The following is a 16,362-nucleotide window of genomic DNA, read 5'->3' as shown; positions in this document are numbered from 1 at the left end:
ACTGAGGAGTCTCCTGATAACAGATGAGAAAATCAGAATTCATAGTTCGCCTGATTTTATGGGAAGTTGTTTGAGTTTCGAAAATGGACACTGACATTTTTTCGGTAAAAACAAGCAATGATATACTATGGAGGAAATTCAAGGTACTGGTAGGGACAGTCAACATTACTTTTCAGGATCAGTACTGGGCTCAAACGTGCAGAACTGAGGTCTCTCCTGATAACAGGTGAGAAAATGGGAATTCATAGTTCGGCTGATTTTAGGGGAATATTTGTAAGTTTTAAAAATAGACACAGACATTTTCTCTGCAAAAACAGGCAATGATATCCTATGGAGGAAATTCAAGTTACTGCTAGGGACAGTTAAAATTACTTTTCAGGATCAAAACTGGGCTTAAAAGGTACAGCACTGAGGTCTCTCCTGATAACAGATGACAAAATGGGAATTCTTAGTTCGGCTGATTTAAGGGGAATTTTTGTAAGTTTAAAAAATGGACACAAATTTTTTCGGCAATAATATCCTATGGAGGAAATTCATGTTACCGGTAGGGACAGTTAAAATTACTTTTCATGATCAGTCCTGGGCTCAAAGTAGTAGCACTGAGGTCTCTCCTGATAACAGGTGAGAAAATGGGAATTCATGGTTCGGCTGATTTTAGGGGAATATTTGTAAGTTTTAAAAATAGACACAGAAATGTTCTCTCCAAAAACAGGCAATGATATCCTGTGGAGGAAATTCAAGTTACTGCTAGGGACAGTTAAAATTACTTTTCAGGATCAGTACTGGGCTCAAAGTTGCAGCACTGAGGTCTCTCCTGATAAAATGTGAGAAAATGGGAATACAGTGGTCGGCTGATCTATGGGTAATATTTGTAAGTTTCAAAAATGGACACAGAAGTTTTTTCGGCAAAAACAAGCAATTATAACCTATGGAGGAAATACATGTTACTGGTAGGGGCATTTAAAATTACTTTTCTTGATCAGTACTGGGCTCAAAGGTGCAGCACTGAGGTCTCTCCCGATAACAGGTAAGAAAATGGGAATTCTGAGTTTGGCTGATTTTAGGGGAATATTTGTAAGTTTCAAAAATGGACACAGAAATTTTTTCGGCAATGATATCCTATGAACGAAATTCAAGTTACTGGTAGGGACAGTTAAAATTACTTTTCAGGAACAGTACTGGGCTCAAAGGTGCAGCACTGAGGTTTCTCCTGATAACAGGTGAGAAAAACAGAATTCGTAGTTCGGCTGATTTTAGGGGAATTTCTGTAGGTTTTAAAAATAGACACTTAGAAATGTTATTGGCAAAACATGCAATGAAATTCTGTGGAGGAAATTCAAGTTACTGGTAGGGACAGCTAAAATTTCTTTTCAGGAACAGTACTGGGCTCAAAGGTGCAGCACTGAGGTCTCTCCTGATAACAGGTGAGAAAATGGGAATTCATACTTCGGCTGATTTTAGGGGAATATCTGTAAGTTTCAAAAATGGACACAGAAATTTTTTCGGCAAAAACAGGCAATGATATCCTATGGAGGAAATTCAAGTTACTGATAGGCACAGAGAAAATTAATTTTTAGGATCAGTACTGGGCTCAAAGGTGCAGCACTGAGGTATCTCCTGATAACAGGTGAGAACATGGAAATTCACAGTTTGGCTGATTTTAGGGGAATATTTGTCAGTTTTGAAAATGGACACAGAAATTTTCTCTTCAAAAATAGGCAATCATATCCTAAGGAGGAAATTCATCTTGCTGGTAGGGGCAGTTAAAATTACTTTTCATGATCAGTACTGGGTTTAAAGGTGCAGCACTGAGGTGTCTCCTGATAACAGGTGAGAAAATCGGAATTCATAGTTCGGCTGATTTCAGGGGAAGTTGTTTGAGTTTCGAAAATGGACACAGAAATTTTTTCGCCAAAAAAAGACAGATATCCTATGGCGGAAATTCAAGTTACTGGTAGGGACAGTTAACATTACTTTTAAGGATCAGTACTGGGCTCAAAGGTGCAGCACTGAGGAGTCTCCTAATAAAAGATGAGAAAATCAGAATTCATAGTTCGCCTGATTTTAAGGGAAGTTGTTTGATTTTCGAAAATGGACACTGACATTTTTTCGGCAAAAACAGGCAATGATATACTATGGAGGAAATTCAAGGTACTGGTAGGGACAGTTAACATTACTTTTCAGGATCAGTACTGGGCTCAAACGTGCAGAACTGAGGTCTCTTCTGATAACAGGTGAGAAAATGGGAATTCATAGTTCGGCTGATTTTAGGGGAATATTTGTAAGTTTTAAAAATAGACAGAAATGTTCTCTCCAAAAACAGGCAATGATATCCTATGGAGGAAGATCAAGTTACTGCTAGGGACAGTTAAAAATACTTTTCAGGATCAGTACTGGGCTCAAAGGTGCAGCACTGAGGTGTCTCCTGATAACAGGTGAGAAAATGGGAATTCATAGTTCAGCTGATTTTAGGGGAATGTTTGTAAGTTTCAAAAATGAACACACACATTTTTTCGGCAATGATATCCTATGAAGGAAATTCAAGTTACTGGTAGGGACAGTTAAAATTACTTTTCAGGATCATAACTGGGCTCAGAGGTGCTGCATTGAGGTCCTTCCTGATAACAGGTGAGAAAATGGGAATTCAGAGTTCGGCTGATTTTAGGGGAATATTTGTAAGTTTTAAAAATAGACAGAAATGTTCTCTCCAAAACAGGCAATGATATCCTATGGAGGAAGATCAAGTTACTGCTAGGGACAGTTAAAATTACTTTTCAGGATCAGTACTGGGCTCAAAGTTGCAGCACTGAGGTCTCTCCTGATAACAGGTGAGAAAATGGGAATACAGTGGTCGGCTGATTTGAGAGTAATATTTGTAAGTTTCAAAAATGGACACAGAAGTTTTTTCGGCAAAAACAAGCAATTATAACCTATGGAGGAAATTCAAGTTACTGGTAGGGACAGTTAAAATTACTTTTCAGGATCAGTACTGGGCTCAAAGGGGGAGCACTGAGGTCTCTCCTGATAACAGGTGAGAAAATGGAAATTCATAGTTCGGCTGATTTTAGGGGTCTATTTGTAAGTTTCGAAAAAGGACACTGAAATGTTCTCTTCAAAAACAGGCAATGATATCCTATGGAGGAAATTCATGTTGCTGGTAGGGGCAGTTAAAACTACTTTTCATGATCAGTACTGGGCTCAAAGGTGCAGCACTGAGGTTTCTCCTGATAACAGGTGAGAAAATGGGAATTCATGGTTCAGCTGATTTTAGGGGAATATTTATAAGTTTCGAAAAAGGACACAGAAATGTTCTCAGCAAAAACAGGCAATGATTTCCTATGGAGGAAAATCAAGTTACTGATAGGGACAGTTAAAATTACTTTTCAGGATCAGAACTGGGCTCAAAGGTGCAGCATTGAGGTCTTTCCTGATAACAGGTGAGAAAATGGGAATTCTGAGTTCGGCTGATTTTAGGGGAATATTTGTAAGTTTCAAAAATGAACACACAAATTTTTTCGGCAATGATATCCTATGAAGGAAATTCAAGTGCTGGTAGGGACAGTTAAAATTACTTTTCAGGATCAGTACTGGGCTCAAAGGTGCAGCACTGAGGTCTCTCCTAATAACAGGTGAGAAAATGGGAATTCAGAGTTCGGCTGATTTTAGGTGGAATTTCTGTAAGTTTCAAAAATAGACACAGAAATTTTATTGGCAAAACAGGCAATGAAATTCTGTGGAGGAAATTCAAGTTACTGGTAGGGACAGTTCAAATTACTTTTCAGGATCAGTACTTGGCTCAAAGGTACAGCACTGAGGTCTCTCCTGATAACAGGTGAGAAAATGGGAATTCATAGTTCGGCTGATTTTAGGGGAATATTTGTAAGTTTTAAAAATAGACAGAAATGTTCTCTCCAAAAACAGGCAATCATATCCTATGGAGGAAATTCAAGTTACTGCTAGGGACAGTTAAAATTACTTTTCAGGATCAGTACTGGGCTCAAAGTTGCAGCACTGAGGTCTCTCCTGATAACAGGTGGGAAAATGGGAATACAGTGGTCGGCTGATTTAAGGGTAATATTTGTAAGTTTCAAAAATGGACACAGAAGTTTTTTCGGCAAAAACAAGCAATTATAACCTATGGAGGAAATTCATGTTACTGGTAGGGGCAGTTAAAATTACTTTTCAGGAACAGTACTGGGCTCAAAGGTGGAGCACTGAGGTCTCTCCTGATAACAGGTGAGAAAATGGAAATTCATAGTTCGGCTGATTTTAGGGGTCTATTTGTAAGTTTCGAAAATGGACACAGAAATTTTCTCTTCAAAAACAGGCAATGATATCCTATGGAGGAAATTCATGTTGCTGGTACGGGCAGTTAAAATTACTTTTCATGATCAGTACTGGGCTCAAAGGTGCAGCACTGAGGTCTCTCCTGATAACAGGTGAGGAAATGGGAATTCATAGTTCGGCTGATTTTAGGGGAATTTCTGTAGGTTTCAAAAATAGACACTTAGAAATGTTATTGGCAAAACATGCAATGAAATTCTGTGGAGGAAATTCAAGTTACTGGTAGGGACAGCTAAAATTACTTTTCAGGAACAGTACTGGGCTCAAAGGTGCAGCACTGAGGTCTCTCCTGATAACAGGTGAGAAAATGGGAATTCATACTTCGGCTGATTTTAGGGGAATATCTGTAAGTTTCAAAAATGGACACAGAAATTTTTTCGGCAAAAACAGGCAATGATATCCTATGGAGGAAATTCAAGTTACTGATAGGCACAGAGAAAATTAATTTTTAGGATCAGTACTGGGCTCAAAGGTGCAGCACTGAGGTATCTCCTGATAACAGGTGAGAACATGGAAATTCACAGTTCGGCTGATTTTAGGGGAATATTTGTCAGTTTTGAAAATGGACACAGAAATTTTCTCTTCAAAAATAGGCAATCATATCCTAAGGAGGAAATTTAAGTTACTGCTAGGGACAGTTAAAATTACTTTTCAGGATCAGTACTGGGCTCAAAGTTGCAGCACTGAGGTCTCTCCTGATAATAGGTGAGAAAATGGGAATACAAAGTTCGGCTGATTTAAGGGGAATATTTGTAAGTTTCAAAAATGGACACAGAAATTTATTCGGCAAAAACAGGCAATGATATCCTATGGAGGAAATTCATGTAGTGGTAGAGACAGTTAAAATTACTTTTCAGGATCAGTACTGGGCTCAAAGGTGCAGCACTGAGGAGTCTCCTGATAACAGGTGAGAAAATGGAAATTCATAGTTCGGCTGATTTTAGGGGTCTATTTGTAAGTTTCGAAAATGGACACAGAAATTTTCTCTTCAAAAACAGGCAATGATATCCTATGGAGGAAATTCATGTTGCTGGTACGGGCAGTTAAAATTACTTTTCATGATCAGTACTGGGCTCAAAGGTGCAGCACTGAGGTCTCTCCTGATAACAGGTGAGGAAATGGGAATTCATAGTTCGGCTGATTTTAGGGGAATTTCTGTAGGTTTCAAAAATAGACACTTAGAAATGTTATTGGCAAAACATGCAATGAAATTCTGTGGAGGAAATTCAAGTTACTGGTAGGGACAGCTAAAATTACTTTTCAGGAACAGTACTGGGCTCAAAGGTGCAGCACTGAGGTCTCTCCTGATAACAGGTGAGAAAATGGGAATTCATACTTCGGCTGATTTTAGGGGAATATCTGTAAGTTTCAAAAATGGACACAGAAATTTTTTCGGCAAAAACAGGCAATGATATCCTATGGAGGAAATTCAAGTTACTGATAGGCACAGAGAAAATTAATTTTTAGGATCAGTACTGGGCTCAAAGGTGCAGCACTGAGGTATCTCCTGATAACAGGTGAGAACATGGAAATTCACAGTTCGGCTGATTTTAGGGGAATATTTGTCAGTTTTGAAAATGGACACAGAAATTTTCTCTTCAAAAATAGGCAATCATATCCTAAGGAGGAAATTTAAGTTACTGCTAGGGACAGTTAAAATTACTTTTCAGGATCAGTACTGGGCTCAAAGGGGGAGCACTGAGGTCTCTCCTGATAACAGGTGAGAAAATGGAAATTCATAGTTCGGCTGATTTTAGGGGTCTATTTGTAAGTTTCGAAAAAGGACACTGAAATGTTCTCTTCAAAAACAGGCAATGATATCCTATGGAGGAAATTCATGTTGCTGGTAGGGGCAGTTAAAACTACTTTTCATGATCAGTACTGGGCTCAAAGGTGCAGCACTGAGGTTTCTCCTGATAACAGGTGAGAAAATGGGAATTCATGGTTCAGCTGATTTTAGGGGAATATTTATAAGTTTCGAAAAAGGACACAGAAATGTTCTCAGCAAAAACAGGCAATGATTTCCTATGGAGGAAAATCAAGTTACTGATAGGGACAGTTAAAATTACTTTTCAGGATCAGAACTGGGCTCAAAGGTGCAGCATTGAGGTCTTTCCTGATAACAGGTGAGAAAATGGGAATTCTGAGTTCGGCTGATTTTAGGGGAATATTTGTAAGTTTCAAAAATGAACACACAAATTTTTTCGGCAATGATATCCTATGAAGGAAATTCAAGTGCTGGTAGGGACAGTTAAAATTACTTTTCAGGATCAGTACTGGGCTCAAAGGTGCAGCACTGAGGTCTCTCCTAATAACAGGTGAGAAAATGGGAATTCAGAGTTCGGCTGATTTTAGGTGGAATTTCTGTAAGTTTCAAAAATAGACACAGAAATTTTATTGGCAAAACAGGCAATGAAATTCTGTGGAGGAAATTCAAGTTACTGGTAGGGACAGTTCAAATTACTTTTCAGGATCAGTACTTGGCTCAAAGGTACAGCACTGAGGTCTCTCCTGATAACAGGTGAGAAAATGGGAATTCATAGTTCGGCTGATTTTAGGGGAATATTTGTAAGTTTTAAAAATAGACAGAAATGTTCTCTCCAAAAACAGGCAATCATATCCTATGGAGGAAATTCAAGTTACTGCTAGGGACAGTTAAAATTACTTTTCAGGATCAGTACTGGGCTCAAAGTTGCAGCACTGAGGTCTCTCCTGATAACAGGTGGGAAAATGGGAATACAGTGGTCGGCTGATTTAAGGGTAATATTTGTAAGTTTCAAAAATGGACACAGAAGTTTTTTCGGCAAAAACAAGCAATTATAACCTATGGAGGAAATTCATGTTACTGGTAGGGGCAGTTAAAATTACTTTTCAGGAACAGTACTGGGCTCAAAGGTGCAGCACTGAGGTCTTTCCTGATAACAGGTGAGAAAATCAGAATTCGTAACTCGGCTGACTATAGAGGAATTTTTGTAAGTTTCAAAATTTTCACTTTTAAATTTTTTCGGCAAAACAGGCAATGATATCCCATGGAGGAAATTCAACTTACTGGTAGGGACAGTTAAAATTACTTTTCAGGATCAGTACTGGGCTCAAAGGTGGAGCACTGAGGTCTCTCCTGATAACAGGTGAGAAAATGGAAATTCATAGTTCGGCTGATTTTAGGGGTCTATTTGTAAGTTTCGAAAATGGACACAGAAATTTTCTCTTCAAAAACAGGCAATGATATCCTATGGAGGAAATTCATGTTGCTGGTACGGGCAGTTAAAATTACTTTTCATGATCAGTACTGGGCTCAAAGGTGCAGCACTGAGGTCTCTCCTGATAACAGGTGAGGAAATGGGAATTCATAGTTCGGCTGATTTTAGGGGAATTTCTGTAGGTTTCAAAAATAGACACTTAGAAATGTTATTGGCAAAACATGCAATGAAATTCTGTGGAGGAAATTCAAGTTACTGGTAGGGACAGCTAAAATTACTTTTCAGGAACAGTACTGGGCTCAAAGGTGCAGCACTGAGGTCTCTCCTGATAACAGGTGAGAAAATGGGAATTCATACTTCGGCTGATTTTAGGGGAATATCTGTAAGTTTCAAAAATGGACACAGAAATTTTTTCGGCAAAAACAGGCAATGATATCCTATGGAGGAAATTCAAGTTACTGATAGGCACAGAGAAAATTAATTTTTAGGATCAGTACTGGGCTCAAAGGTGCAGCACTGAGGTATCTCCTGATAACAGGTGAGAACATGGAAATTCACAGTTCGGCTGATTTTAGGGGAATATTTGTCAGTTTTGAAAATGGACACAGAAATTTTCTCTTCAAAAATAGGCAATCATATCCTAAGGAGGAAATTTAAGTTACTGCTAGGGACAGTTAAAATTACTTTTCAGGATCAGTACTGGGCTCAAAGTTGCAGCACTGAGGTCTCTCCTGATAATAGGTGAGAAAATGGGAATACAAAGTTCGGCTGATTTAAGGGGAATATTTGTAAGTTTCAAAAATGGACACAGAAATTTATTCGGCAAAAACAGGCAATGATATCCTATGGAGGAAATTCATGTAGTGGTAGAGACAGTTAAAATTACTTTTCAGGATCAGTACTGGGCTCAAAGGTGCAGCACTGAGGAGTCTCCTGATAACAGGTGAGAAAATGGAAATTCATAGTTCGGCTGATTTTAGGGGTCTATTTGTAAGTTTCGAAAATGGACACAGAAATTTTCTCTTCAAAAACAGGCAATGATATCCTATGGAGGAAATTCATGTTGCTGGTACGGGCAGTTAAAATTACTTTTCATGATCAGTACTGGGCTCAAAGGTGCAGCACTGAGGTCTCTCCTGATAACAGGTGAGGAAATGGGAATTCATAGTTCGGCTGATTTTAGGGGAATTTCTGTAGGTTTCAAAAATAGACACTTAGAAATGTTATTGGCAAAACATGCAATGAAATTCTGTGGAGGAAATTCAAGTTACTGGTAGGGACAGCTAAAATTACTTTTCAGGAACAGTACTGGGCTCAAAGGTGCAACACTGAGGTCTCTCCTGATAACAGGTGAGAAAATGGGAATTCATACTTCGGCTGATTTTAGGGGAATATCTGTAAGTTTCAAAAATGGACACAGAAATTTTTTCGGCAAAAACAGGCAATGATATCCTATGGAGGAAATTCAAGTTACTGATAGGCACAGAGAAAATTAATTTTTAGGATCAGTACTGGGCTCAAAGGTGCAGCACTGAGGTATCTCCTGATAACAGGTGAGAACATGGAAATTCACAGTTCGGCTGATTTTAGGGGAATATTTGTCAGTTTTGAAAATGGACACAGAAATTTTCTCTTCAAAAATAGGCAATCATATCCTAAGGAGGAAATTTAAGTTACTGCTAGGGACAGTTAAAATTACTTTTCAGGATCAGTACTGGGCTCAAAGTTGCAGCACTGAGGTCTCTCCTGATAATAGGTGAGAAAATGGGAATACAAAGTTCGGCTGATTTAAGGGGAATATTTGTAAGTTTCAAAAATGGACACAGAAATTTATTCGGCAAAAACAGGCAATGATATCCTATGGAGGAAATTCATGTAGTGGTAGAGACAGTTAAAATTACTTTTCAGGATCAGTACTGGGCTCAAAGGTGCAGCACTGAGGAGTCTCCTGATAACAGATGAGAAAATCAGAATTCATAGTTCGCCTGATTTTATGGGAAGTTGTTTGAGTTTCGAAAATGGACACTGACATTTTTTCGGTAAAAACAAGCAATGATATACTATGGAGGAAATTCAAGGTACTGGTAGGGACAGTCAACATTACTTTTCAGGATCAGTACTGGGCTCAAACGTGCAGAACTGAGGTCTCTCCTGATAACAGGTGAGAAAATGGGAATTCATAGTTCGGCTGATTTTAGGGGAATATTTGTAAGTTTTAAAAATAGACACAGACATTTTCTCTGCAAAAACAGGCAATGATATCCTATGGAGGAAATTCAAGTTACTGCTAGGGACAGTTAAAATTACTTTTCAGGATCAAAACTGGGCTTAAAAGGTACAGCACTGAGGTCTCTCCTGATAACAGATGACAAAATGGGAATTCTTAGTTCGGCTGATTTAAGGGGAATTTTTGTAAGTTTAAAAAATGGACACAAATTTTTTCGGCAATAATATCCTATGGAGGAAATTCATGTTACCGGTAGGGACAGTTAAAATTACTTTTCATGATCAGTCCTGGGCTCAAAGTAGTAGCACTGAGGTCTCTCCTGATAACAGGTGAGAAAATGGGAATTCATGGTTCGGCTGATTTTAGGGGAATATTTGTAAGTTTTAAAAATAGACACAGAAATGTTCTCTCCAAAAACAGGCAATGATATCCTGTGGAGGAAATTCAAGTTACTGCTAGGGACAGTTAAAATTACTTTTCAGGATCAGTACTGGGCTCAAAGTTGCAGCACTGAGGTCTCTCCTGATAAAATGTGAGAAAATGGGAATACAGTGGTCGGCTGATTTATGGGTAATATTTGTAAGTTTCAAAAATGGACACAGAAGTTTTTTCGGCAAAAACAAGCAATTATAACCTATGGAGGAAATACATGTTACTGGTAGGGGCATTTAAAATTACTTTTCTTGATCAGTACTGGGCTCAAAGGTGCAGCACTGAGGTCTCTCCCGATAACAGGTAAGAAAATGGGAATTCTGAGTTTGGCTGATTTTAGGGGAATATTTGTAAGTTTCAAAAATGGACACAGAAATTTTTTCGGCAATGATATCCTATGAACGAAATTCAAGTTACTGGTAGGGACAGTTAAAATTACTTTTCAGGAACAGTACTGGGCTCAAAGGTGCAGCACTGAGGTTTCTCCTGATAACAGGTGAGAAAAACAGAATTCGTAGTTTGGCTGATTTTAGGGGAATTTTTGTAAGTTTCAAAAATGGCCACTTTAAATTTTTTGGGGCAAAAACAGGCAATGATATCCTTTGGAGGAAATTCAAGTTACTGGTAGGGATAGTTAAAATTACTTTTCAGGGTCAGTACTGGGCTCAAAGGTACAGCACTGCGGTCTCTCCAAATAACAGGTGAGAAAATAGAAATTCATAGTACGGCTGATTTTAGGGGAATATTTGTAAGTTGCGAAAATGGACCCAGAAATGTTCTCTTCAAAAACAGGCAATGATATCCTAAGAAGGAAATTCAAGTTACTGCTAGGGACAGTTAAAATTACTTTTCAGGATCAGTACTGGGCTCAAACTTGCAGCACTGAGGTCTCTCCTGATAACAGGTGAGAAAATGGGAATACAGTGGTCGGCTGATTTAAGGGTAATATTTGTAAGTTTCAAAAATGGACACAGAAGTTTTTTCGGCAAAAACAAGCAATTATAACCTATGGAGGAAATTCATGTTACTGGTAGGGGCAGTTAAAATTACTTTTCATGATCAGTACAGGGCTCAAAGGTGCAGCACTGAGGTCTCTCCTGATAACAGGTGAGAAAATGGGAATTCTGTGTTCGGCTGATTTTAGGGGAATATTTGTAAATTTCAAAAATGAACACACAACTTTTTTCGGCAATGTTATCCTATGAAGGAAATTCAAATTACTGGTAGGGACAGTTAAAATTACTTTTCAGGAACAGTACTGGGCTCAAAGGTGCAGCACTGAGGTCTCTCCTGATAACAGGTGAGAAAATAAGAATTTGTAACTTGGCTGATGTTAGGGGAATTTTTGTAAGTTTCAAAATATCCACTTTTAAATTTTTTCGGCAAAAACAGGCAATGATATCCCATGGAGGAAATTCAAGTTACTGGTAGGGACAGTTAAAATTACTTTTCAGGATCAGTACTGGGCTCAAAGGTGCAGCACTGAGGTCTCTCCTGATAACAGGTGAGAAAATGGAAATTCATAGTTCAGCTGATTTTAGGGGTCTATGTGTAAGTTTCGAAAATGGACACAGAAATTTTCTCTTCAAAAACAGGCAATGATATCCTATGGAGGAAATTCATCTTGCTGGTAGGGGCAGTTAAAATTACTTTTCATGATCAGTACTGGGCTCAAAGGTGCAGCACTGAGGTGTCTCCTGATAACAGGTGAGAAAATCGGAATTCATAGTTCGGCTGATTTCAGGGGAAGTTGTTTGAGTTTCGAAAATGGACACAGAAATTTTTTCGCCAAAAAAAGACAGATATCCTATGGCGGAAATTCAAGTTACTGGTAGGGACAGTTAACATTACTTTTAAGGATCAGTACTGGGCTCAAAGGTGCAGCACTGAGGAGTCTCCTAATAAAAGATGAGAAAATCAGAATTCATAGTTCGCCTGATTTTAAGGGAAGTTGTTTGATTTTCGAAAATGGACACTGACATTTTTTCGGCAAAAACAGGCAATGATATACTATGGAGGAAATTCAAGGTACTGGTAGGGACAGTTAACATTACTTTTCAGGATCAGTACTGGGCTCAAACGTGCAGAACTAAGGTCTCTTCTGATAACAGGTGAGAAAATGGGAATTCATAGTTCGGCTGATTTTAGGGGAATATTTGTAAGTTTTAAAAATAGACAGAAATGTTCTCTCCAAAAACAGGCAATGATATCCTATGGAGGAAGATCAAGTTACTGCTAGGGACAGTTAAAAATACTTTTCAGGATCAGTACTGGGCTCAAAGGTGCAGCACTGAGGTGTCTCCTGATAACAGGTGAGAAAATGGGAATTCATAGTTCAGCTGATTTTAGGGGAGTGTTTGTAAGTTTCAAAAATGAACACACAAATTTTTTCGGCAATGATATCCTATGAAGGAAATTCAAGTTACTGGTAGGGACAGTTAAAATTACTTTTCCGGATCATAACTGGGCTCAGAGGTGCTGCATTGAGGTCCTTCCTGATAACAGGTGAGAAAATGGGAATTCAGAGTTCGGCTGATTTTAGGGGAATATTTGTAAGTTTTAAAAATAGACAGAAATGTTCTCTCCAAAAACAGGCAATGATATCCTATGGAGGAAGATCAAGTTACTGCTAGGGACAGTTAAAATTACTTTTCAGGATCAGTACTGAGCTCAAAGTTGCAGCACTGAGGTCTCTCCTGATAACAGGTGAGAAAATGGGAATACAGTGGTCGGCTGATTTGAGAGTAATATTTGTAAGTTTCAAAAATGGACACAGAAGTTTTTTCGGCAAAAACAAGCAATTATAACCTATGGAGGAAATTCAAGTTACTGGTAGGGACAGTTAAAATTACTTTTCAGGATCAGTACTGGGCTCAAAGGGGGAGCACTGAGGTCTCTCCTGATAACAGGTGAGAAAATGGAAATTCATAGTTCGGCTGATTTTAGGGGTCTATTTGTAAGTTTCGAAAAAGGACACTGAAATGTTCTCTTCAAAAACAGGCAATGATATCCTATGGAGGAAATTCATGTTGCTGGTAGGGGCAGTTAAAACTACTTTTCATGATCAGTACTGGGCTCAAAGGTGCAGCGCTGAGGTCTCTCCTGATAACAGGTGAGGAAATGGGAATTCATAGTTCGGCTGATTTTAGGGGAATATTTGTAAGTTTTAAAAATAGACACAGAAATGTTCTCTCCAAAAACAGGCAATGATATCCTGTGGAGGAAATTCAAGTTACTGGTAGGGACAGTTAAAATTACTTTTCAGGGACAGTACTGTGCTCAAAGGTGCAGCACTGAGGTCTCTCCTGATAACAGGTGAGAAAATGGGAATTCAGAGTTCAGCTGATTTCAGGTGAAATTTCTGTAAGTTTCAAAAATAGACAGTTAGAAATTGTATTGGCAAAACAGGCAATGAAATTCTGTGGAGGAAATTCAAGTTACTGGTAGGGACAGTTAAAATTACTTTTCAGGATCAGTACTGGGCTCAAAGGTGCAGCACTGAGGTTTCTCCTGATAACAGGTGAGAAAATGGGAATTCATGGTTCAGCTGATTTTAGGGGAATATTTATAAGTTTCGAAAAAGGACACAGAAATGTTCTCAGCAAAAACAGGCAATGATTTCCTATGGAGGAAAATCAAGTTACTGATAGGGACAGTTAAAATTACTTTTCAGGATAAGAACTGGGCTCAAAGGTGCAGCATTGAGGTCTTTCCTTTGTAAGTTTCGAAAAAGGACACAGACATTTTCTCAGCAAAAACAGGCAATGATTTCCTATGGAGGAAAATCAAGTTACTGATAGGGACAGTTAAAATTACTTTTCAGGATCAGAACTGGGCTCAAAGGTGCAGCATTGAGGTCTTTCCTGATAACAGGTGAGAAAATGGGAATTCTGAGTTCGGCTGATTTTAGGGGAATATTTGTAAGTTTCAAAAATGAACACACACATTTTTTCGGCAATGATATCCTATGAAGGAAATTCAAGTTACTGGTAGGGACAGTTAAAATTACTTTTCAGGATCAGTACTGGGCTCAAAGGTGCAGCACTGAGGTCTCTCCTAATAACAGGTGAGAAAATGGGAATTCAGAGTTCGGCTGATTTTAGGTGGAATTTCTGTAAGTTTCAAAAATAGACACAGAAATTTTATTGGCAAAACAGGCAATGAAATTCTGTGGAGGAAATTCAAGTTACTGGTAGGGACAGTTCAAATTACTTTTCAGGATCAGTACTTGGCTCAAAGGTACAGCACTGAGGTCTCTCCTGATAACAGGTGAGAAAATGGGAATTCATAGTTCGGCTGATTTTAGGGGAATATTTGTAAGTTTTAAAAATAGACAGAAATGTTCTCTCCAAAAACAGGCAATGATATCCTATGGAGGAAATTCAAGTTACTGCTAGGGACAGTTAAAATTACTTTTCAGGATCAGTACTGGGCTCAAAGTTGCAGCACTGATGTCTCTCCTGATAACAGGTGGGAAAATGGGAATACAGTGGTCGGTATTGTAAGAAGGTTCCGTAGGCATGTAGGTTCTTCAGTTGATCTTTATTAACATATAAGTAATAGCAGTACAGCAACAACACGATAGTACGTCCTCCGTCCTCCCTTCCAGTAACTGACTCCCCAGCATTCGCTCTTGCATACATTCCACGCATTCCACACGAGCACATGCACACACGCGCATACGGATACACACACGCACACAACACGAGACTCACACGCGCGCAACACCAACACGATACCACACACCCTACGTCTTCTAAAAACTCAATAACCACATCTGATGACATCCCACTTACCATCCTTACCTCGGGCCATTTAGAATAATAATCCACTAGTACAATGGCATAACATTCCGTAGATGATAAAGCAGAAAATGGCCCCATAAAATCAATAGCTACTTTTTGCCACGGATACTCAGGTAATTCAACCATGGTTAATGGTACATGTAATGGTTTAACTACTTTATCGCTAGTACAACAAATCTTGCAATCTCTTACTAGGCGGTCCACCATAGAATCTAACCCTGGCCACCAAAACCACTCCTTGACCCTTTTCTTCGAACTAGACATACCACCATGTCCTAAGTGGCTTCTCTCAGCAATAACCTTTCTTAAGCCCACAGGGGGAACGATCCTGTCGCCCCTTAGGATGATATCATTGGCTATACACAATTCATCTTTAATTTTGGAAAATGCAACACATTCACCACGTAAACTGGACTCCCTTGGCCAACCCTCAACGATAAAACGTTTAATCTCCTTCAGGACCATGTCTTTCTCCATCTCATTCATCCATGATGTCTCCGAGATACCGCTAATGGCATCCTGCATCCCAACAAGAAATACATCCTTAGTGGTGAATGCTACTTCACAATCAGTATTGGTTGTAACCTCCTTGGAATCTGCATTGGGTAATCTGGATAATCCATCAGCAACTACATTATCTTTACCCGGGATATACTCTATGCTAAAATTAAACATCTGCAACTTTGAAGCTAATCGAGCCAACCTTGGAGTTAAGTTTTTTCCTCCCTCAGGCCTTAAAATATTCACCAATGGTTTGTGATCCGTACAAATTCTAAATTTCCTCCCCCAGACATACATTCGAAATCTTTCAGCTGCCCATGAAGCCGCCAATAACTCTTTCTCAATCACGGAATAGTTCCGCTCCGCTTGAGTCAAGGTGCGTGAAGCATATGCTACTACCCATTTTTCAGATTTAACTCGCTGGGAAAATACAGCACCAATTCCATAACCAGATGCATCCACAGATAATACACATTCAGCCGTTGGCACAAATGGTTTCAGACAAGGAGTGGTAACTATCTCCTTCTTCACTTCCTCAAAACATGTCTTTTGTTGCTCACCCCATGTAAATACTGCACCTCTTTTTAATAACAATCTCAAAGGTTCAACCTTTGAAGCATAGTTTTCGATAAAACGTGAATAAAACTCAGTGAGTCCAAGAAATGACATCAATTTCTCTTTGCTATTGGGCTCCGGAACAGCTAAGATAGCATCAACATGACTGATTTTAGGTCGGATCCCATCTTTAGATATCACATGTCCTAAATATTCAACTTCAGATTTTCCAAAAACACATTTCTCATTTTTTATGGTTAAACCACTCTTTCTCAACGCATCTAGAACCTCAAATAAA

Source organism: Lissotriton helveticus, chromosome 11 (genome assembly GCF_964261635.1).
Source record: "Lissotriton helveticus chromosome 11, aLisHel1.1, whole genome shotgun sequence".
Classification (NCBI taxonomy): domain Eukaryota; kingdom Metazoa; phylum Chordata; class Amphibia; order Caudata; family Salamandridae; genus Lissotriton; species Lissotriton helveticus.
This window is presented reverse-complemented; position numbering follows the sequence as displayed.